The 23644-nt window shown below is 48.1% G+C and overlaps 1 protein-coding gene across 1 annotated transcript in view; it reads right to left on the reverse strand.

Moving 5' to 3' along the window:
- The window catches only part of LOC138515797 (alcohol dehydrogenase 1-like), a 197117-nt gene that overhangs the window by 42336 nt on the left and 131137 nt on the right, over positions 1-23644 (reverse strand). The gene's annotated exons all lie outside the window — the stretch shown is intronic.

The raw sequence follows: 23644 nt of genomic DNA on the forward strand, positions 1-23644 counted from the left end.
TACGCAGGGACACAGCGTGAAGAAAAGGTAAGTGGGGTTTGTTTATGTTGGGGGTGTGGGTGGGGGTGTGTTGAGGGTGTGGGTGGGGGCTGTGTCATGGATGGGGGTGTGGGTATGTACGTGTGTTCGCATGAGAAAGGTGCGAACCTTTGGTGGTTCGCACCTTTGTCATGCAAACTTTCCGGCCGCGGTAAAATCAGCCGCAGTCGGATCACGTAGACCCGCCATACACACCAAGCTTGATGACATCAGTGGTACAATCAGCTCTATAAAGTCCTGTGTGGAGAAAACTGACCTCAGCATCTTTGAAGCGGAAAATAGCGTGGGACCAACCAAAGATGAGATCATCGCACTCAGAGCAGATGTTGCCTCACTCTCAAAGCAAGTGCTGCTCACCATCGGCAAGAAGAATGATGACTTGGAATCCCAATCAAGGTGCAATAATCTGTGGATTATAGGCATTCCGGGGGATAACACTGATGGACCCACGGAAGACTTTGTGGAACAGACCCTCTTAACCTTACTGGATGCCCTGAAACTAACCACACAATTTGCAATTGAACATGCCACCCCACCCGATAATGGCCTGTGTGCTCAACTACCGAGACAGAGGTGCAATATTACTGGCCGCAAGAGCCTCGGGCGAGCTGCTGCTAGGATCCAACAGAATTCCTCTTTACCCTGATTTCTCGATTGCAGTGCAGCAGGAGCAAAAATCCTTCATGGCTATAAAGAAGCGACTTTGTGACCGGGGTGTAAAATACGCTATGCTATACCCAGCTAAGCTACGGATCGAACATGGAGGCAAGGTGTACTTCTTCACCGTACCTGAGGAAGCCATGAGGTTTCTAGATGAGCACTCCCCTGGTTGAGGGAATGCTCTGCAGCCCTTGTTGCACAGGCAAGCTCATTGATCGATGCTCACTGAAATACTAGTGATGCGCTGCATGATTCCGTTGTTGTTGTAGATGGCATCTACGTACTGAACACTGTTGTTTTGATTGATACGGTTGTTATAATTTCCTCATTCACACATTGTTGATTTCACACTATGCACCACAAAATATGTTTAAGATATGCAGCGTCATGGCTGTGTTGGTGTCCGGGCTGTAGCTGACGAATAGCTCCCCCATGCAAAGTTGCAGTTGTTGTTGGGTTGACGGGGTGGGATAGGTATTCCTCTGGTTGGGAGAGGGGTCAGGGAGAGGAGTGGGAGTTTTGGGGTTAAAAATCAAAATGTGCTTGACATGTGTGCTACTGTTACTAATGTGCAGTGTTGCCCGGTTGCGTTTTCCTTAAAATGCTCAGTATTGGCATGATATGTGTGCAAGACCCACGACATATGCAGGCCTGATGGGGGTTGAGACACTTCGATGCATGAGTTGGAATGTACTGGGATTGGGAAATCCAGTTAAAATGCAGAGACTTCAACTATATGTGAAGCGACACAAAGCCTGCATCCTGTTTTTGCAAGAAACACATGCAGTAAAACTGGCTGTGAGCGGTTTGCCAGGAACTGGGGCGCACATCGATATTATACAACATACTCCACTCAAAGCAGGGGAGTGATGACTTTCATCCACAAATCGTTATAATATACACATAAGAAAACACACTTGGACCCCCTGGGACGCTATGTGCTACTATGTGGTATATTGATGGGACATGAAGTAGTTTTGATAAACTTTTATGGGCCAAATGTGGACGATCATGAGTTCTACCCCGACATAATTTATTTATTTGCATTTGTATAGCGCACTTACAGCCCTGGGGCATCGAGGCGCTGTTACATGAAATCTTACAAGAAAATGTGATTTGAGCGGGTTACAGGTGACCAAAATTGGTCTCTTAGGTACAGGTGCATACAGGTATATGACAGTTGGGTGACTTAATAAAGAAAAAAACATAATCAAGTGGGTAAGCAGTAACTCAGGGATACACCAGCAAATACAAGTGAAGGAGTTGGGCGGCAGTTATACGAAGAGAGCTTGGTTTTGATGGACTTCCGAAACGCTTGGTGGGAATGGATTTACTGGCACTATACCTCCCTGATATCTATCCAGTGGGGAGGCGATTTCAACACAATATTAGATGCAGACATCAATAGGTCCGGGCATAAGGCTCGGCAGCTTGCTAGAGATGTCCAATTGATTCGGGGAAGTATGTCAGACCTAGGGGTAGCGGATACCTGGAGAATACTCAACCCAACATAACATGTATACTCCTTCTACTCTACAGTACACGGCTCTCATTCTTGTACAGATATGTGGTTGGTGTCCAGGGACCTTACTGGGGATCTCAGTGATGCTGATATACTGACCAGGACCTTCTCTGACCATTCCCCAGTTACACTGACATTGACACTGGGTGAATCTTTGGGAGTTAGACAGATGTGGAGATTTAAGTTACAGGCATTGCTAGACTCAGAGATGTCTAAATGTGTTACAGAGTACTTTGTAGTGAATACGGCTTCGTAGACACATATGCAACTTTGTGGGAGACTTTTAAAGTATATATTTGCGGCATGGCTATCACCACAGAATTTGGGGTCATCAAAACGATACGACGAGATATCAAAGCCAGCGAAAACACCCTACGCCGGCTGGAGCAGCTATATGCATCCTCACCCGCGACCACCATTTTGGGGGACATTAAGGAAGCACTGGATACGTTCCGGGCACATGCAGATAGGGAGTTTAAATTCTTTGACAGGCTGAGATCGTTGAGAAGTTATGGGGAGGGGGAGCGTCCCGGCAAACTGCCGGCCAGAGTTGTGCGGCAGGCTGGTGATAGCCACCATATTCCATACATGCAGGACAGTTTGGGCAAATTAGTATGTACCACACCAGAGATGAATCATGTGTTCCACTCTTTTTATGCTGAACTGTACGCCAAGGTGGACATGGCATCCCTGACTGACATTCCTCCATGGCCTACCATTAACTGAGCTGTCCAATGAAGCTAGGGAACTTCTAGACCTCCCCATCACACCAGAAGAGATATCCCTAGTCATTGATGCCCTACCTCATGGGAAGGCCCCTGGACCTGACAGCCAGACAATGAAGTTTTATAAACAATTCAAATCACAATTGGTTCCTCAACTTGCTGCTCTGTTGGTGGAATCCTGCTCCCGTAGGCTACTCCCCTTCATGCTGAGAGAGGCAGTGATTATGGTGTTGCTAAAGCCTAATAAACCAGCTGAGCATTGCGGCTCTTACCATCCTCTCTCACTGATGAACTCAGACGTAAAGATATTCGCTAAAGTACTAGCCCTCAGTCTGGCAACCTATATGGGATACATCATTCACCCCGATCAGTCTGGTTTCGTCCCTGGGTGCTCTAGAGTGCTCAATTTGAGACACCTCTTCAACGTTCTTGCTCAGATTGATCCGGCTGTGGAGGCAGTAGCAGCAGCACTAAATATACAAAAGGCCTTTGACTCGGTGTCGTGGCAATTCATGTGGGCAGTGAAGAAGTGTCATTCTGGGCCCAGATTTATGATGTGGGTACAATTGTTATATACATCTCTGTCTGCTAAAGTTAGCATAAATGGACTGCTATCACCTTCCATTGATATCTCCTGGGGAACTCGTCAGGGGTGCCTCCTGTCGCGCCTATTATTTGCTATCGTGTTAGAGCCCCTAGCGGACCTGATCCACCATAAACATGCATTCAGAGGGATTAGACTTTCTGGGGAACCCGAGATTATTTCTTTGTATGCTGACGATGCACTTATATTTGTGCGGAATCCACAGCTGCATCTGGCCCAAATTATGAGTGACGTCCTACCCTTTGGGGATTTGTTGGGACTCTGCATAAACTGTGCTAAATCTGAGCTCTTTCCGCTGACAGACGTGACAATGGAGCCGCAAGATCTTATGGGGTTAACTTGGTCTCCCTTGGAGATAAAATACCTGGGCCACGTGGTGGCACGGCACCTAACCATACTAGGACCGAAATGACGGTTCATATACGCCCCAACTCATGAGTAAGCTTTAAAGCTGGGCGAAACTCCCACTTACTGCAGCGGGACGAATAGCACTACGCAAAATTATCATCCTTCAGAAATATTTATATTATTTTTTAAACATACCCCTATGGCCAGGAGCTAGGTTTTTTGTAGGAATTAAGGTAGCGATCAACAGCTTTATGGGGCATGCTGGGGCGGTCCATCTTAAGTGGGATGCATTGATTAGACCATATTCACAGGGAGGCCTAGTGGCCCGTGACTTCGAAAAGTACTGGATTGCAGCACAGGCTCAATACATGGCTTACTGGTTTGACCATGACACTCCCCAGCCGCATGTAAGAATTGAACGGCACATGCAATGTTCTTTCGATGGTGCTACCTCCACCTTTCCCTGACCCTTGCACAAACAACCCTGTTAGTGTGATAGCACTTGATTGGGGTAAAATATGGAAGCTGCTGGGGACCTTCCATTATGGAATTTCATCATTTCCTAAGGCAAGCAGGACGGTGGAGCATCAGTGGGCATTAGACGCATATGCAACCCTGAAGGATGTATATGCCATGGGAACCTTTATTGCTCTTCATGAGATGCCGGGGCCCTGACAGAGACAATTCTCACAATGGCTGCAATACAGAGGAATCAGCCGGGAGGTTATGGATGCATGGGTGGGGTTTCCGGCATAGCCACCTGATGAATCAATGCTGGGCTTCGTTATGGAGGTGACTGCAACCAATGGCAGAGTGGCTAGACTATATGACCAGTTGCAGAATTGTGGAACTAGGCCCCGGACTAGGCTGCGGGAGGCTTAGGCAAGAGACTTGAATATAGATATTACTCATGAAATCTCAGAAGCTATGTGTTTGCAGACTCGCAGTATCCCTCAATTATAGATTACATTTAATACAGTTTAAGCTGCTACACAGGTTTCACTATACCCCAGCTAGGCTGCATCTATTCTCTCAGGCCCACTCTGCTCACTGCTCAAGATGTCACTCGGAAGGGACGAGATACCTCCATATGTTATGGGAGTGTTCGAAACTAAGGGACTTTTGGAGAGGAGTGTGTGATGCTATGTCGAAGATATTTGATTGCACTATTGCGGCTACCCCTATGCACTGTTTGTTTCATAAGTTTGATTCAGTGCAAACCTGCTTCCATAGACTGGCGAGCCTATGTATGTTACTGGTGGTTCGATGTATACTACTGCTATGGTTAAAGCTCATCAGTCCATCATTTGTACACTGGTTACCTGCTGTGACATGGGCTTTTGATCAAGAGGAGCGGTGGTCCTTACTACAGCCGGTGAGATGCAAACCGATTGATATTTGGCCCACTTTTCTGACTTACTTAGCGCAACTACAAGGAGAAGTGCTGGATGCGGAGAGCCTGACAGATTAACCATAAATTGTCCCCTCAAACACCTGTACACTTCCCCGGCTTACGCCCAGAATGCCACCTGAGCCTCAGTCCTGGGATGCCTGCTAATACAATATGGATAGTCTCCTGAAATACTTCTACTGCTACTGATAACAGTCCGGAGCTGAACTTCTTGTGGGTAGAGAAAGGGGTTACATACCGCAATATGGGATGCAGAAAGCGCTGATGTGCCCTGCATTGAAGTCAAGTTTTGGGAGTACTGTTCCCCTGTAGGTTAGCAACCATATCTTCTACACTTGGCACGTTTTTTACTGATTTATTTGGCTTGGGTATGTCTCCACAGGTTCACACGGAATCCTTCTGCTTTGGTTTGCATGCTACAACTATCGGTAACAACCAGAGTGTTGGCCCATTCTCTTTCTCAATGATACCCTCCTGCTACAAATTACATAGTTCAGCCCCAACCATCCACTGTAGGTGTAAATAAATGCACTGATGATGCAGGGTCATGGGCTCCATCGTAGTATTGATATGCAGGCAAACCATTCATCTGGCTAGGCAGCCAATATGCCTGAAAAGTCATGAGAACTCTTTCAGTATGTCCTGCAGTCTATTCTCTTAGCTCCTATAGATATGATGTATCAGAGGTTGCCCGCGCACACTGAGGTTACACAAAATGCATGTGAGTGCATCTCCATGAATGACCTCAATCTTTAAGACACTGTATATTGGAAGGAAAGGTTGTTTGCTCCCAGCAGCCTCGCAGCGATCATCAGAGCATCCTAACCAGAAGCACCAGAGTGTCTCAGCTGAAAGTAGCAAGTCCCTAGTCGTCAGTAGGGTATGCACCGGAGCAGCATGGAAAAGAAAGGCTGGTTGCTCCCAGCTTAATCGGAGCCCAGCTGGGAGAATCTCTCTATTACACAATGCAATGTGTGAGCATGCACAGCAGTCCTTTATGCAGGAAGAGCCAGGGCTGCCTTTTGGAGTTTTCCATGCACGGGTCAAAATATGAAGTCTAATGTGAGCTGCATGGCAGCTATACGAACAGGGCTACAATGATGGAAGATAGTACAAAAATGTGATTAAAATACTTGACCGAAAGCATGTGAACTGTTTATGGCATTACGTGTGTGCCTGCAGTGCCTTATTCTATCATTTTTAGCTTCACATCCATAGTGTCGCAGATGACTGAACACTGAACTGGGTAAGGAGGCAGAGTGGGAATGGGCCATATTTAAGAATGAGCAAATCTAGAGAGTACGTTCGCCAAGTAGTGGTGCCTTCCTATGACGCTTACTTATTTTCCTAGGACCCGAACACTCAACGAGGAACCAGGCCTCCTGTGGGGCAAGCACCAGTCCGTCCGATCCCAAAATTCATCCATGCAATTCCTCCACAGCTGGCCCATTCAGATAACCTGCTTAGCTTCATGTTCCAGATTCAGCATATGTGAGCGAGACGGCCTGTGCTCTGGCTGCCCAGGCTATTCAATGCATGCAGGAGGAGTGGCACGGCAATAGCTAAATTCCCATAGACACACACGACTGCTTGCTTGCTTGTCCCGTTACGTGTTTTATGGCAGCCCTTGGCCTATAATGACTAATCCCCCACACTAACTTGAGATGGGGGTTTAGATTCTATTAAAGACAAGGAGGCGATTATTATGCATTCCAACTTTACTCTGAAACCAAAGCAGCAAAGAAAAAACTTTTACAAACAAAACAGTTTCAACAACAGAACTAGATAGAGTTCAATGTCAATGCATGGGGAACGCCCCAAACCAACATGGAGGACAGGTCATGCCCTGCAGGGGACCAATGAGCAGGAACCCTCCTCCATATATGTCCATTACTCTAGCCCCAACCCCTCTTTCTGCAGTTGTCTTGCACCAGACGCCCAATGGAACGGTTGAACTGCGTAGCGCGGAGAAAGGATCCAGCGAAACCGGAGACCTCAACCTTTCCGCAGCCTGAAGCTATGATAAAAAAGTTCTTTTGGATAGGACTTCTTGCCCGAAATCACGCACTCCAGAACTTGTAACTACAAGCCACACTCCTGATCAGAACCTCAACTCATAGCTGTAAGAACAACAAGCAAGAGGGGTGGGTGGTTGGGAAGAACAACAAACCAAAGAATGTTCTCACTTGAACCACCTGTGTACATGCGTATCACAATTGTCATATCATATCCTATCGAGGGTGGGTGGGTGGTCTAATAATCGCCTCCTTGGCCCTCATTACGACCCTGGCGGAAATCGAAAAACGATGGCGGAAATGCAATACCGCCATCGAATAGCGCTCGGTGCGATTATGACCCGTCACCGTAAAGTACGATGCCATTAGCGACACCGTAGTGAACGCCAACGCTAACTGCACCAAGTACGCGCGCGCGCGCCATGCCAAACCGTAATTAGCACCATGGCGCAAGGGTACGCGAATTCCGACCCTAGCGGACATGTACTTAACGCCATCAAGCACGGCGGAAAGTACCATTCCGCCATGGTGAGAAGTACGGCATCGCGAATCAACCGTAAACGGCCCCACTGAGTGCCTGTACACCGCTCCCTGGCCACATAGTACAACTCCCCGTAGGTGCAACGAAGTCACAATGCAACCAGTGAAATGTACAAGTCACCCATGCATGCCAACGAACAAAAGAATCACAAGAGGGGCCAATGGGAGCTGCAGGGCACAGATGGCACGAATACAGAAGCTATACCAATGGACATGACCTCAGTCTCCCACCAAGAAACGCACGCAAACACAGGCACCTGTGACCAGCAATATTCCGATAATCACATCATTCCACCAATCCACCTGGCTGACCGGCATCTGTTACACAAAACCTAATCCCCCGCCCCTGAGCATGACATCATTCAAACAGTCATATTGGCAGCCCTCACCCCTGACCTCACTGGGCTTCGTAGGCAAACGCGCCCAGCACAGTACCACGCAACTATACTCCGAAGCTGGAACCCAATGCAGATCTCCTCACAATACATCGCTCCCCAAATAGGAATATGCCACATCACTTGCAAAGAAGAACGCTACACGGCCCATATCAGAATAGAAATTTAATGCACAACAAATTCACCAAGCCCATACAGCCATTAGGCCATGAACTCCAAAACATATTTCACCATTGTGGGCTGCATCCGCAATAAATGACCAGCTACTTCTTGTGTGACGCCCTGTACCTTCATGGTACACAGGGGCTACATTCTCGTACGAAAAGGCAACATGGAAGCGCCTAGAACCGCAGGGCCGTCCCAATAGGGAGGCACTAGTCCAGCTGAAAGGCCGAAATGTTGCTCCGAGCCACTAGTACTGCGTAAGGGCATGTGGCCCATTGGCGATCGTCCCATAAGATCGTAATGCTGCTCCACTGATTAACACGAAGCAGCAGGTGTCGGGAGTAAAACCCATCTGCAGGAGTGGCATACAGATGGCAGTGGCAAAAGGGGAGGAGATACCTGTCAACCAAAAGAAAAGAAAAAGAATAGAATGGCCATCAGAACTACATTCGAACAACTCACTTCAATGATCACACTAGATCCACAGCCATATGCATGCTAGCCCACTCCAAAGGATCATCACCACCCCAAAACCACTTGCGACTCATAACTATCCATATCGAGGTGAAAACACCATCACAAACGAGTGTACCTGTGCATGCGTCTGTGAAAACAGAATCCATCAGATGGGATTGGTAACGTGCATGGACACAAGTGTCTGAAGGCGCGTCGAGACAGGGAGGGCTCAACAAGGCCAGATAGACGATGGTCCCACTATGGCAGCCCTGCATCACATAGCGCAGGGGAGGCGGACAGATTCCAAGAAGCCCTGTACATGGCAAACACCGTATCAAATCATCTGTCCATGCATCCATTCATCATTCCCTCATCCCGTAATGATAACGCCTGTTTCCATACTCACATAACATGTGAGAATTCCATTGAGTCTGTGCGTTATGCAGCCTGCAAAATCCACTGTGCCCCAGCCCGTAATTCCAGTGTTGTGAAGTAACATGTATTTGGGAACGTCCGGCCTCATCATCCACTTCGCTATTGCGCATCCCAAACTATTCATATCAATCATTGCATCCTCGCCATGGCCCCTGTCCCAAGGACACTGAACAATAGAACGTTATATTTGCAGTCAGACCTGTGGGCATCTCCTCGCCGCTAGCTGAAGACCGAAAGCGCCGCCCTTCGAATTCCTCATTTGCAACATCACGTCGAAAAGGCATCTGTGGCCGCTTGAAATCACAAATTAATCCATCTAGTGCGGCTGTGTGTGAAAATGGCAACTGCCTTCACTCACAAATGGGAGGCCCCGCCCGTCGGTGAACCTCGGTACAGTGATGCATGAGGGTCCACCGTTACTCGAGTACTACGTTCCACTGACCCTTCACAAGTCTGTTCGCGACTGCAAAGAATGCATGTGAAACAATGGGACCATAGCCGAATGAACATATCAACCAATGTTACACGGCCATCGGGTACTAATACATGATTGTAATAGCAAGATGCCATTCCTCGAATTGCAGCGTTGTGTGCGGGACGTGCTCGCCCAAAGGGGAGAGCAGCTTGCACAGGTGGAATGAATCACCACAGGTGGAGGCCATACAGCCTGAAAACACATAAATTGCACACCCAGTCTCCTCCCACAACCACACCCACTTCGAAATGCTACCGGCAGGACTCGCGATGTTGGCCCTGGGGGACCTGATAGCACTGCAAGTACTCCAACTCCAAGAAGAAGATGAACACCAACTACAACCGGCCGCACGGAGGAGACGCAGGAGGAGGAGGAGGGCAAGGCAGGGCCAGCAAGGGCTGCCAGCACAGCCACTACCACCACGCAGGCAGCCCGCAATCCCACGCCTCCGAGCACATCCGTTCAACCTCACTGATGAGCAGATCCACACCCTCTACCGTTTGGACCGGGACACCATAGCCGCCATTGTGGACATGACACAGGCTGACCTTGTCAGCATGATAGATAGCCCAACCGCCATCCCACCCCTACTGAAGGTGGTGTCTGTACTCCACTTCCTGGCCACAGGCACCTACCAGCACACAGTCGGACAGTTGCATGGCATTTCTCAGCCACTGTTCTCACGGACACTATTGCAAGTGCTCGATGCCCTCCTGCAGCACGCAGACGACTACATCTCTCTACCACGCTCGGAGCAGGAAATAACCAACACAAAAGTGGGATTCCATGCACTTGGCGGCATACCGGGTTGCATTGGTGCCATCGACTGCACCCATGTGGAATTGGTCGTCCCACATGCCATGGAGGCCCAGTACCGCAACCGAAAACAATTTCATTCACTGAATGTACAAATGGTGTGTGACTCCAACAGGATCATTACACATTGTTCTGCCCGATTCCCTGGATCAACCCATGATTCTATGGTCTTGAGGAACTCTACAATACCACGCTACATGGAGCGACACGCAGGGAACAGATCCTGGCTACTCAGTGAGTCTCATTTCATGCATGATGATGTGGGGTATGTGATGCGGCAATGACCTGGCAGGAAGGGGGGGGGGTGCGTACGTAGCAATGGCATTCCACATAATTCATTTATCGTCCACATACAGGTGATGCCGGATATCCACTGAAGAGATGGCTCCTCACACCAGTCCGGAACCCACGGGACCAGCATGAGGAGGACTACAACCATGCCCACTCACGTACCCGTGTAGTCATTGAACAGGCATTCGGCCTACTGAAGACCCGTTTCCGGTGCCTCAGCAGGTCTGGCGGGGCACTCCTGTACCGCCATGAGAAGGTTGCAAAGATGGTGGTGTCATGCTCCACAACATGTGCGTACGTAGAAATGTGCCCATGCCCCCTGACGCAGAACTGCAAGCACCTGAAGATGGTCATGATGAGGGTGGGGATGTGGCAGCACCTCAAGGAGTCTGCGAGGCACAGGAGGGCCGTGAAATTCGTCAGCATCTCATAGATGCATGCTTCTAGCATTCACGCCTGGTGGCTGATACATGGACACGGGACTCGTGGCACTGTGTGTGTCTGGTACATGCACAATATGGACTGTACGCCTATGATGGCCTAGTACACAAAGATCATTGTCCACACATCTCATTGTTTGATCGTGCATTGTTTATGGCATATGTGATATCATGTTGAACACCCTATCGACCCGCCACCCAAGTGAGCCCAACACACCCCCTCCACCCTCCTACCTCCCCCCCGAACACCAGTGTCCAAAGATGCTCATTGTCAGTGGGCAGTCGCTATTGCAAGCCCCCTCTGCGGGTATCAGGGGCACCCCTGCCTGTGGAGCGCAGGTTCCTCCCAGATCTACGTTGGGGGCTGCCCTGGACGGAACTTGCAACGGATGATGTCTCTGCCTGCTCACGTCCATGCATGTCCCTAAGGGTTTGTGAGAGCTCAGTGAGCACACGGCGCACTGTGGCAAGTCCGGCACATACGTCTTTGGACGTCGCATGCAGTTCCCCCCTCAGGCTCTCGGTGCTTCTCTCCATTTGGACTCTCAGGCTCTCGGTGCTACTCTCCATTTGGACTCTCAGGCTCTCGGTGCTACTCTCCATTTGTGCCCTAAGTGTCTCAGTTGATGTTTCTATGTCTGCCTTAGTGCCCCCACATCCATCGGCATGGTCCTTGAGGAGCGTGGCCAGTTGCTGCTGTTGCACGATTAACTGGTCGAGGGACTGTTGCCTGTGCTGTGCCATGGCCATTTGCGGTGGTGTCACAGAGGGGCTGTTCGCCTCATGTTGCCCTGCCACAGGGCTTGTGGGGGATGGCCAGTCGTCGTCTTGTGGGTGCCCCTGCGTGGTATCCTCATGGTGTACGGGATGGAACAGACAGGGGGATTGGGACAGGTCATGGATGGATCTGACTTCGACATCCCCGTCTTCTGTGTCGGAGCATGCTGCCATTAATGGGGTGTCACCTATGGTGCTGCTGCCACCAGAGGCAGTACCTTCTGTGGCATCCATTGGGGGGACCTGTGGTGGTGCTGTTGTGGGCATGCTGGCTGCTGGGGTGCCTGTTGATGTTCCCTCCTGTGTGCTGCCACTTGATATGTGCTGCTGCCGTGTCTTGATGCGTGCAGCTGAGGTGGAGGGTCTTTGGCCGTCGGTCTTGGCCCTCTTTGCAGGTGTGCTGGTAGGGGTGTCCTGGAGCTCGTCGTTTGGATCGGACCCTGTGGTGGAGTAAAGGAGGGCGAGCGTTATTAATGGGTCTGTGGGAATTGGAATGGCAATGTATCACATGCATTGGGGTGGTACCTGAGGGTGATTTGGGTCGGGGCCTTGGAGGTGCTTTCATTTGTGTGTGGAGTGAGGGTGCAGTTGTTTGGCAGCCTGCAGTTAGGGTGTGCCTGCTGCACGTGTAGTGGGTGTTTTTGGGGTTTTTACTTATTTATGTATTTATTGTGAGTTTTAAAGTGCGCTATCAGGCCAATGTGTGTGGACGTTCTCCTGGCCATGTGTTGCTGTTGCGCTATGTGGACACATGTGAGTCACATGATTGGACATTGTGGATTTGGCATGGTTTTATTTGGGCCACCTACCTGATTCTCCGGATGTCTGCACTCCTTTCTCCATCCCTCCGACTCCCTCTATGCTCTCCATTCCAATGGTGGAGGCACAGATTTCTTCCCAGGGGGTCAACTTGATGGGTGATTCCGATCCTCCCCCGGTGGCTGTGGCAATGTTGCGGTTGGCAGAAAGTATGCTACGGACGCGTATCCGCAGGTCGTCCCACCGCTTCCTGCATTGCTGTGGGTTGCGGGGTGCGGTCCCCACCGCACTTACCCGCTGTGCCACCAGGGCCCATATGGCCTTCTTGTTCGCAAGTGCCGTCCTGGTCATTTGCGTGGAGAAGACGGCGGCGGCATTCTCCTGGAGGGTCTCTGTAAGCACGGTGAGTTCCTCACGGGAGAAGTGGACCTGCCGCTTGCGGTCGCATGCTTTCTTCGCTACTTTTCCCATTTTTCTTGGTTTCACTAGGGTGGATGACGGGTTGGGATGTGTCTCAGGGTGGTGTTTTTAGTGGTTGTGTGTATTTTGTGGTTTTATAGGTGTACGGCGTGTTGTTTTACTTCCGTTTCCGTATATTTACGGTCACCGTACTTTCCGGTTGGCGCTCACTGCGGTGTCCGCTATGATGGGTGGCGGTATTGCACCTAGGGCGCCGTACGGCGGCGGTGTGGGCCGTTTTGGGGTCATTTCCGCCATCGCGGACTTTGCACTTCCGCCATGGCGTGGTGCTCGTGCCCGATGGGTCGGAATGGGCCGCACTTTGCTCCATCGTGCAATGGCGGAAACGCTATTTACGCTGTGGCGGTCCGGTCAGTCACTTTCCGCCAGGGTCGTAATGAGGGCCCTTGTCTTTAATAGAATCTAAACCCCCATCTCACATTAGTGTGGGGGATTAGTCATTCTATGACAAGACAGGAAGCTCATATTATGCAAGTTCAAAGCCCTTACATCTCAATAGTACAACATGATCCATACAATAGAGCCAATATAATAAATAATATAATAAAATAATAGGAAAGGAAACATTTTTTAAATGCTTTCATTAAATCAATCTGCTGACCGCCAGAGAATTGCCCAAGACTAGGTTGCCCGAAAAACTGTCTTATAAGGCATAGTCAAATCCACTGCAAGAAAACAGGAAATGTGCCAATTCCAGCTTTCCTTACAGGCCACCAAAACCAACTGGTTAAAAGGGGGGAAAACATTGAACAAAGTTTTCCTATACTTATAGGTTAGGACAAAACCCATCTGAAATAAACGCCTCTGTTGTTCAATCAAACATTCCAAACACTTCAATTCATACCATCTTTGGGAACCTAGAAAGCAAACCAAAGAAAACAAACACCTAGCTCTCCTGGAGATAAGGAAAAGTACCCCATAGGGGTGAAAGTCTTGTAGGTTCCATCCCATGCATTAAAAGAAGATATCGCATTAGAAACAGGGCATGTCACAGTACTACACTGGGGAACCAAGAGGGAAAGACAAATCTTCAAAAGGTAAAATGGGAGTAAAAAGTAATTTTATAAATTTGTAATAGGACAATCCATCCTGAGCGGAGCTGAAAAGCAATAGAATTAACCTACAATTGTCTTCAGACATATGTGTATACTAAGGAGGGAAGTCTTCTGGAGGCAGAAGCAGAATGGAAGAGAGGGGCCCCACCTGAGAAGCTAAACCCGTCAAACCTCCAACACAGAGACCTTCAGACCTCCCGAACTCTTGAAGAAGGACTCTGCTACCATGACAAAAAGGCAGATATTTACAAACCTGATCCTTAAGAGGCCAAACTTGGCAAGGAGAAAAAATGTATTCAACATCCAATCGCTACCATTATAGTGATATCTAAACCCCCTTGTGGATATGCCCGGTGATTGAACCTTGTTCCCTCCTCCCTGGTGATAAATCCCCTAGAAGATCAAAAGTAACCGAAGGAGGACACCAAAATTCCAAAGTCTTAGCAAGACTCTAAACTGCAAAGAACAGATCACTTAACAGTTAAACTGAAGTTGCACACCAGAAGAGGTCCAACCTATATTTAAGCCAATTTGCAGATCCCTGAAGCTCACAGCACCCGAGCTGGCACCTTACTGCAAACAAACTCTTCTGAAAACCCAAAGGTCCACCTGCCATGCAGGTGACTATGAGAATCAAGTCATTAACCAAATATATATCCCAGCACTCTGGGAATCTTAGCGGCAGACACCTTCTGATAGTTAATGTATAGACGCTGGAACGCATCGTGATAGAGGGTCATAATAACGTGGATGGGGGATTAGTATCACTCCCAGACTCCTCTATCCCACCAAGGGATATTGAGCCCACCCAAAAGAGGAGAAACCTCCCCCACTTATCCAAGGGAAAAACCTTGCAACCCAGAAGAAAGCTACCCTGAGGACCATATTAAAGCCCCGCTTTACACCCTTAAGAGAAATAAATACACTGTAGCCTCTAACCAATCCCCTGGCCGTGGACAGGCTCCGCTTAACTTATTGAAATACCAGAAATTAGCACAAAGGAAAGTAACTGACGGAAGGGAAATGCTCAGTGCGAGTCTGCACTGGTCACGCGTCAGAACTCCTGTAAAAAGGAAAAGCGGAAACCATCGGATGTTACTCCCAGAGGTGTAATATTATGATGCAATCTCCCCCAAGGGTGGCGGGAAGGGGAATGAGGGGGAAAGGACTCTGGATAATTATCAATGCCCCGTAAATGCAAGGTTGAGAAAGAAAACTGGGTCCGCCGTCCCCTCAAACCCTGAGGTCTGAGTCACTGTATTCATGTGAGGCTGACTGGCTACTAAGGGAATCAGGGGAAGGAAAAACTAAGCACATTGTCCATAGCAAATCAGTACTTATACAGTACTACGAACCCTCAGGTATACGAGTGGTGCTTATCACTACTACGAACGGTGTGAGGTGTTCACGTATCGATCTAAGCAGGATAAAAGACTGATTTAGACCTTTCCAAAATTAGGAACCTGTATCAGTAAGGTCAGCACGGATGTGAAAAACAGCACTCTATTTGCTGCACTATAGAAAAAAAAATATATATAAGTATAACTAAAGAGGTTAAGCAACGCTCTTGAGGGTACAGAAGCCTGCTTGTACTCCTCGAGCAGAGGAGAAGTTGCAACACACTGTTAGACGGTTAGCTGAACCATAGGCCAAGCTTTGGGAGTAAAACCATGGGGCAGGCACCATAAAGTTATTATTTGGCAACTCGTCTATCTGATACCATCAAGTGTTTCCAAACACTCCGTCCAAGTAAAACATGGTTGCACAACTTGTCACGCAACAACTGAACAGTTACCCTCGAGCTGACCCTGTTTCCACCAAAATCCAATAGAATAATGAATGTCCAATGGGACAAAGTAGGGGAAAAAACACGTCCCCACTAAAGAGAGCCCTAAGCCCTGCAGACCTCAATAGAGGCATAACGCATCCTCTTTTATCTTCCTCATGTTGAGAGAAAATACTGTAGCGTAAGCAGCACGGGTATTGGGTGGAGCAATTGAGACCGGGGAAGCAAAACCTAAGGAAAAGACTGAGTTGTCCTGAAACTAACTAAGGTAAAGGGCGACAGAAATTTACTAAAAGACGAACGATAACACCAGAGTGATGGTTAGAGAGGAAGGTACAACCCCCCCACATGGGTCTGTTTACAACTACCTCCACACACTCTTTTCTTTAAAGTATTAAATAAATAATATAAATAATATAAAAACATATATATATAAATATATCAAATATAAAATACCCAAGGATGAGGGGTTACGCCCTCACAGGGGTCAGAACCCCCCTTAAAGAAGTTGTCCGGGTTACTGACAATTCTGAAAAAGAAACTGTGTTCCAGACCTCAAGCAAACATATTGTTTAGCAACAAATACAATGAGCAAGTGCATCTCAACTGTTCACCCTAGCAGGGTGTGGAACCAGCAGTATACGAGGGGTACACCTCGCAGGAGTACACATGCAAAGCCTGTCACCGAGCAGGTGACAGCACACCTACAGGGAAGATAATGACAACTGCCACATGCAGCACCTAAACAAAGTTGCCAACTTTAAGGGGGAAAAACACTGAGCAAGTGTGCCTCCAACTGCTCGCCCGAGCAGGGCGTGATAATCAGCAGTGCACGAGGAGGAAACCTCGCACTAGAACTCAGGTAGAACCTGAAACCAAGCAGGTTATGGCACACAACTAGTTAAGGTAATCACCAATGCCATATGCAGCACACAAGCAAAGTTGCTGACTTTTAGGGAGGAATACACTGAGCAAGTGTACCTCAAACTGCTCACCCACCAGGGTATGGAAACCAGCAGCACCTGAGGAACAAACCTCGTATCCAAACTCAGGCTAAGCCTGAAGCCGCGCAGGCAGCATCACTCATAAAACCTGTGCCGAAAACTTCCAGCGCAGCAATCTTGTATTGCCATAAATAGTGAAAGAGACACTGTCTTAATTTAATTAACTCAATTCACGAGGGAGATGCATGATACATGCGCTCCCTCCTCCCCCTGTGCAGCTCCTAAGCAACAACTGCTGCCAGGCTGCGCTTGGGGAATGAAGTCTGTTTATTCATGGAACATGTACATTCAGCTTCCTTGAAAAAGGAAAAAAGTCTCACTTTTGGTAAACTTAAATTTATTTAGCCTTTATATGCACTACTAACCCGCAGGCACCATTGCTCGCATTTGAGGACATCGCAGGGGTCTGCCCATCCAGTGGGTAATGAATGAGCTTCATGCTGGGAGAACCGCCTTAGAGATTATGGAGCCTCCCCTGCTAGGTAACTATTGCATAAAGAAGTGTAGTTTCCCCTGCTTGCAATTGTGCGGTATGCACCTTGTGAACCTAAGCATTCTTAAAGCATTAGAGAGAGTCAGTTACCCATGTTCGAATAACACAGTCTCATTCAGACTGCAGGCAGCAACACAATATAAGGAAATGTGCTGCACTTTCCCCTGGGCACAGGAAAACTGCTCCAGCCCCAGGAAAACTGCTCCAACCCCATCCCCCCACCTCAGGATTAAAGCAAAGCTTTAAACTCCTGAGCGCGAGGTGTCCGGGGTGGGGAGGGTCCAGTCGGTGGTTAGCCGACACTAAAACTAAATGAAACCTCCCGCCGCGCGCCGGGACTGAAGCAAAAAGCTTCTGGAAGGCACGTGACGGCGAGATGAAGTAATAAATCACCTGTGCGCCAGAGGTCTGAAGCCAACGGCTTCAAAAGACCTGCGCCTCACGGCTCCCATAAAATGAAATAAAACATCATAGCTCTGCTAATTGCCATCAATCCACGCGTGACGGGCCTGAGCGAGAGCTTCAAACAGGCCTGCGCGCTTTGGACAAACAAAAGGAAAAATGTGTCATTAGAAGCAGAATGCTCGCTTCACCAAAGGGAAAACCTCATAAACAAGGCTCCGGTCGCACGCGACTCATTGATACCACAATAAAAACAAGTAAAATATAACATAAGGAAAGACATTTTCCCAAGATGAAAACAGTAAGCCATACTATAAAGTAAACACTGCCTTCACACCATATATAATATAAATATAATATAAATATATACACAGTATTCATATGCCACAACTGACTAACATGTAAGGCACACTAAAAGGGGGACTTAACTGTGGTGTCAGCAGCAAAGAAAGAGGGGTTAGGGTTAGAGTAATGGACATATATAGAGGAGGGTGCGTGCTCATTGGTCCCCTGCAGGGCATGACCTGTCCTCCATGATGGTTTGGGGTGTTCCCCATGCATTGACATTGAACTCTATCTAGTTCTGTTGTTGAAACTTTTTTGTTTTTAAAAGTTTTTTCTTTGCTGCTGTGGTTTCAGAGTAAAGATTGGAATGCATAATATGAGCCTCCTGTCTTTTCATAGAATCTGCAGGCTGAGCTCAGCACTGGATTAATCCCTGTGGAGGCCCTTAGGTAGTGACAATTTCAGGGCCCCCTTTGCAAATCATAAGAATGCTAACGTGAGCAGGCCGTTGCTCAGCGCAGCAGTGCATCAAGACCTCTGCCTTCCTGGGACCCCTAAAAGGAGTGGGGCTCATAGGCCGGTGCCTACTTGGCCTAATGGATAATCCGGCACTGGCTTGTGTGACTGCATCCGGTTCCATAAAATGGATTACCTGACAAAGCCTTGGGGCCATTATACTGCGTATTTTACAGCACAAGATTTCCTTTCACGATGCTATGTGTGTGTACATGGGAAATGGACATCTTGCAAAAGAATTTGCCAATTGTTTAGTTTTAAATGTGTTACAATTTTTAAAGTTTTTTCACAATCATGTTGCCAGGCGGGTTGTCTCCATTAGGGCTGACATTCTTTTTGGAGGTTCTGCTGTCCTTTTTAGGAGACCCTTTAGTGTGCTGGAAACACAGCATTAAAAATGTGGTGACCTTCACATGACATTTGAAATTTTAAAAAAATACAATTCCCAGAATTCCAAACAAAACACGGTCCCCCACACTGTGCCACCACCCATCTCTACTCAACCCTACTACTTCTCTCTTTACCCCCCACCATGCACCGTACCCCCTTTCTCTGGCTCCACCCACACATTACCCCACACACCTTACCCCACTCAACCCCCTCTATTCCTCCATCCACATTACCCCTCTCCCGGCTCATACTACCTCTCACACTCTCTATTTCTTACCCTCTCACTCTGACCCATTCTTGCTCATATGTCCTCCTGCTCATCATCAAAGGCACCCTCTATTAGTGGCTTTCTCCCCTGCTCTTTTCCCCTTCTCATTCTGCACCCCTTATTGCATCCTCCCTTGAACCTTTGCACCCTCCTCTTTGCACCCTGTTGCCTACAAATGAAACATGCAAAGATCAGTAAACGCCAAAACTATTGGCATTGCCAATGCTTGTTTTTAGAGGGTGGACACCATCCCTCTTGGGTTTGTGAGGCAGGGATGCGCAAAATGTTAGTGTGTTCCCTTTAATTGGGTTATTGCATGTTGGGCTGCTACAGCCAACGCCAAAGATGCGATTAGAACCCTGGTGTGAAATGTTTCATATTAAGATTTTTCTCAGCATGGAATATTTGTATATATTGTATTGGACGTAAACACTGTGCGCCTTTTATACTTTGCCAGCAACATTATAATGAAACATTCATTTTCTGAATCGCAGATGCTCATTTGTCCGGTGCACTTGCTTTCGATCAGGAAAGGCCAACTGGGGAAAGACCAAGTGAATGCACTTTGCATATATCACTTTATGATATGTTCGCTTCCTGTGGCGTCACTTCCCATTGCTTGTTAATGAGTCTTCCCACTTTTCTTTAGGACTTTTCTGTTTTAACGTAATAGTGATCAGCCATCGATAAAACTGTTATGACTGACAGCACGTGTAAGACATGAGGACAGTGTTTGCTTAATGTTAAGGGCCAAATAGTATTTGTGCTTTCCGTAAAATGGCGGCCAACTATAATTTAGTTTGCCAACAAACTGTTAAGCACAAGCTTTTTTGTGTGCAACTCATTAGGCGCTCAGGCACTACACCTGAAACACTGCCAATGTTTAAGGTCTCACATTTTGGCAACGAGGCCCTGATGGTAGAGGGCACTCTTCGTCGAAGCATAGACTATTGGAGAGAAATACAGCACTGAAATGAACAGGACGCCCACGTTGCATACCACCACGACTGGTGGGGAGCAGGACCAAGCACCTCAGCCAAGCGGAAGGCAGGGTCTTCCAGGTGTGATAAAGTGGCCTGCAAGTGGCCTTTGTCACATCAGATAGTGATGCTGTTATAGATGCCGCCCTTGCGCAAAGCTACATTCCCAATCTGCCGTGTTTCTCAATGGTACAAGCTTGACTTTTGTATTGCTTGTCCATCACACTTAAGGACTTGAGTTTGCAACAGGGGAGTCTCAGTTGGCACCATAATCAGGTTTCAGATTATAAAATAAATAGCGCTTCATGCCAGAGTCATCACACTTCTAAGCACTTTAGTTATCGCGGTTGTTTTGACCCAATTTGAAGACCTGGAAAGGGTGAAGGGCTGAGTCAGTCCTGCCCCGATTCAAACTTGCAATGTTCAGGCTGCCACGTGTGGCAGACATGCAATGACCTCGTTGTGCATGTGGCAGACGTGCAATGACCTCGTCGTGCATTTGGCAGACATGCAATGACCCCGTCGTGCTGCTAGAGCTACGCGCACAGATGGGGCTCAGTTGATGAACTCGCAGGAATACCAGGGTTTACATAATGAGGCAACTCCATGAAGGGAAGAGAGATGCCAATGAATTCACCAGCCTTCCACACGGATTGAGAATGGGGTGCTCGTTTGCACCCACGATATGGCATTTCATGGACGACTTGTGTGCTCCATCGCATTCTGCTTCAGAGGCTGCCAGACTGGTAAGTTACCCAGATGCCGGCACCGGTTAGGTCTTCCTGCCCGGCCTACTTGAGAATTGCTTGGTAGCAATGCATGTAGTATCTTGCTTGCTGGCTCGAGACCCCTGAAAACCAGTGCATGTCCAAGCAGTCTGCCATCAGCAAAGTCAATGTGGAAGCAGGAAACTGCCAGTTAACCAGATCTCCTGTGACGTGAAGTGGCAATTGCATCCAGAAGACCATTACTGGAACTGTGCAATTTTGAAATATTCTACCACATAGCCTAGGAACTATAGAATATATATCCTACATCTGTGAAAAGTTATAGAAACATCCTCTCCTCTTTGGCATCAGTGCCACCTCTTTCTTTTATTGGGACCCTCATCAATGCTTTATAGAGACACCCCTTACCGTGAGCCAAGCACAGATTGCGTTCTCTTTCCCTGGTTCTAATCATCAAATTCGCTGCCTGCCCTATTCACGAGTACTTTGGGGTTTCATTTTTAATCTTCAACTTCCCCTTGCGCAGCATGCAATGCGAGTCCACAACTGCCAAATGTACATCAAAAGATACTGATTTAAAAAACAAGCAGTACAAATATCACAGTCTCCCCTGTGATTTAGCGACTTTAATCAGAAACTAAACATGGAAATCTTTGGGATCGTAATGGACATTGTAGTTCTGAAAATGCAGGGCGTGTGTCAGGGGCAGGACTGGGCGTGGGCCACAAACTATTGGGGTTGTGGGGTTGGAATCATCCCAAAAAGCACTGTTTAAAAGATTGCAGCCGTATAGACGGCTGCTGTGCCCTTTCTGCAGGCAGAAAACACTAACAAACTACAAGACCCGGCAAAAGGCACGCCAGGACTACACTACCCAGCAGGTTTTGCGGGCCCGCGAGCCAATGGGAAGCCGTGTCGGGTGTGGCAGACCTACGCGCATGCGCAAGTCCCGAGGCCCGGGGCTTGTGCTCGAGATTCCAGAGAGACAGGACGTGTGCCCAGGAGCTCCGAGAAAATCCCACGCGAAGGGCCCAGAGCCTCCAGAGCAGCGATCCGGCCCCTCGCTTTCAGAAGATAAGTACCGCTTGGCATTGGCATTCATTGGGAAAAAAGGGGAAAGCGCAGGCGGCGTTACAAACCCCTACAGAGCCCCTGCGCCGCCGACATAAAGCTAAGTGGGCAGGGATCTCCGGGGAAGCACTTTTTGGGCGTTACCAAAACGTTTTTGGTCAGCATTTAACTACGCGCTATTTCGCCTCACGGAACGTTAAGCCCGAAGGGCACATGAGACGAAAAGCGTGTTACGGCAAGACAGATCGGTCTGATGTAAGACCGTGCTGAGCAGATAAACATCAATAGATGTTACCAGCCACGTGCGGCAGCGCACGTTAGAGGAATTTGGAACTCCAGTGCACGTTATGTGCGGAATGAGTGTGTCGGATGTGTTGTGAGGAATGAATGACCAAAGAATCCAAAGGCATACGCTAATACAATCTTTTGTTTCCTTTTAGTGTGAAAAGGACCCACTGACTTCAGGGACGTGCCACAGGACTCAACAGCTCTTGCTGGACTGGACTTACAGACTGTGAAAGCTAAGTGTGCAAGTGCATGTTGACTAACCTTGGGTGCAAACGTATTTTGGGCTAAACCTGTGCTGGAAACTCCATTGTGGCATTGTGCTCAATCTTGATGTTGGGGTTAACAGGTTCTTGTGGGTTTCTTTACTCATGTGTACAGGGGAACACCTTTACATGTAGAGGTGTTGAAACATCGCACCCTCAAAAGGGCGCCAAACAAGTATTGGCTAACAAAAGTGTGCAATCATCGCCTTCCCCTTAATTCCCAGCCCTATCCATTACCTCTTCCTATTCCTTAATCCGGTTACCCTATAATCCCCCTACCTATCCAACCATCGAGACCCTAACCCTCCTTCCCCGCTCTGGTCACGGAGGTCTGTGTAAGCTTAGACTTGCAGACACCAAGACCGCAGAGGGGGTGGTTGGTTCTGCATCACTCCTGCGCCTGGAACCTGAGCATTCCTGACAGCGTGTGTCTGTTTCCTGATAAAATATGATTGCTTACAGGGGACACACAGAGGCAATACACCATTTCATACCACAAACCCAGCAGGCCACAGTTTAATCACCCAGCATTACCCTCATAAGTCAACTGATGGCCACATTTGCATTTTAAGGGTCCTGGGAAAGACAGTCAATGATTTATTTTTCCACGACATTCCTTATGAACCTTGAAACCTACATTGCCATCATTATTTCTTGGCTTGACATGTAGCAAGGCTTAGGAGACAATTAGTGCCAGGCCAAACCTCCAAACACTCAATTTGAAGAGTATCCAATGACTTAAAAAAAACATCAATTGAAGAC

This window comes from Ambystoma mexicanum, chromosome 6q (assembly GCF_040938575.1).
Source record: "Ambystoma mexicanum isolate Mex_15411 chromosome 6q, UKY_AmexF1_1, whole genome shotgun sequence".
NCBI lineage: Eukaryota > Metazoa > Chordata > Amphibia > Caudata > Ambystomatidae > Ambystoma > Ambystoma mexicanum.